Raw genomic sequence first — 878 nt, forward strand, 5'->3', positions numbered from 1 at the left:
TTTGCAATATACTCGATAATGTCAAACCGCACATCGTAAAACAACAATTACGAAATGTGTAGATTCGGTGGCGAACGCTGTTACCTGCAAACTCCGTCCCACAGGCTTTAACAGTGAACGCAGTGCATAGAACCTTTTTCGTAGCGGAGCCACTCGAAGTCTTTCAACCACTCTCTCCGAAAACTGTACGCCTTCTATCCGGCTGGTGGATCAACATTCACCACATGATCGCTATCACCAGCACCATTATTTGTAACTTTAGGTGGTTCACAAAATAAATCTGTCACCGTTTCTTTTTTTATTTTCTCTCTTCTTCAGCCTTTTTCATTCCCCGCGGTAGTTAGCTCCCTGTCATCTGACAGCAGAAAGCAGTGACTGGGTGATTGACAGCTAATATTAACCAATCTAAAATCTGCATTGAAGTTAAGAATGTAAAGATGAAGTTTCATTGGTTATGTAGCCTAACGTTTCATAGAACGGCAGACAGGTCACCGTATCAACACTCAGAGGGCACATACTCTGAACGTTTATAGAGAAATTAAAACCGGTCGCACGACGACAATTATATGCACTCGCACAAATGCTCCCAAATATATTTTGAGGTCGCACAGATAAAATTTCGGGAGCATATGTGACCGAAATGGTCGCAATTTCGAGCCTTGTTATTCCTTTAAAAATAAAGGTTTATTAATATTTATTAGCAGTAGTAGCATTGAGTCTTCAGACCGCTAAATAGTCATATATTCTGACAGTTTAACGTTAAACTAAACTTTTATTTTGACGGGTTGCCGTGAAGAACTTGCAGCTGCTGTGTATGTGATATGACGGTAGTTTTCTCAAATGAAACGGTAAATGCTAATGAAGTGACTCTCAGAGCA

This window comes from Sinocyclocheilus grahami, unplaced genomic scaffold (assembly GCF_001515645.1).
Source record: "Sinocyclocheilus grahami isolate Dianchi unplaced genomic scaffold, SAMN03320097.WGS_v1.1 scaffold239.1, whole genome shotgun sequence".
Classification (NCBI taxonomy): domain Eukaryota; kingdom Metazoa; phylum Chordata; class Actinopteri; order Cypriniformes; family Cyprinidae; genus Sinocyclocheilus; species Sinocyclocheilus grahami.